At 40.1% G+C, this 359-nt stretch overlaps 1 protein-coding gene across 5 annotated transcripts in view; it reads left to right on the top strand.

Annotated features, from left to right (window-relative positions):
• Nucleotides 1-359, top strand: part of slc4a5b (solute carrier family 4 member 5b) — a 73,107-nt gene that overhangs the window by 21,747 nt on the left and 51,001 nt on the right. The window lies entirely within an intron of this gene.

Below are 359 nucleotides of genomic sequence, written 5' to 3'. Positions count from 1 at the left end.
CACACACACACACACTAAGACACAGACAAAGTTCTTCCTATTTTTAAGTACACTCTGATATCTGGGTGATATCTGGGAATCATGACCAGAAATGATGGAGGAGACAGAGAAATGATGGAGGAGAGTCCAATAAATTTAGATTAAATGCAGCTTCATTCAATTATTGAACAAGGAAGATAACCGTGGGTACACACTCACAAACAGACACACACACACACACAGACACACACTCACAAACAGACAAAGTTCTTCCTATTTTTAAGCACACTCTGATATCTGGGTGATATCTGGGAATCATGACCAGAAGTGATGGAGGAGACGGCACACATGACGAGTCCAATACATTTAGATTTAATGCA

The sequence above is a fragment of the Etheostoma spectabile genome, unplaced genomic scaffold, assembly GCF_008692095.1.
Source record: "Etheostoma spectabile isolate EspeVRDwgs_2016 unplaced genomic scaffold, UIUC_Espe_1.0 scaffold325, whole genome shotgun sequence".
Taxonomy (NCBI): Eukaryota; Metazoa; Chordata; class Actinopteri; order Perciformes; family Percidae; genus Etheostoma; species Etheostoma spectabile.
Note: the sequence above shows the minus strand (reverse complement) of the source record. Positions and strands in the feature narration are given on the sequence as shown.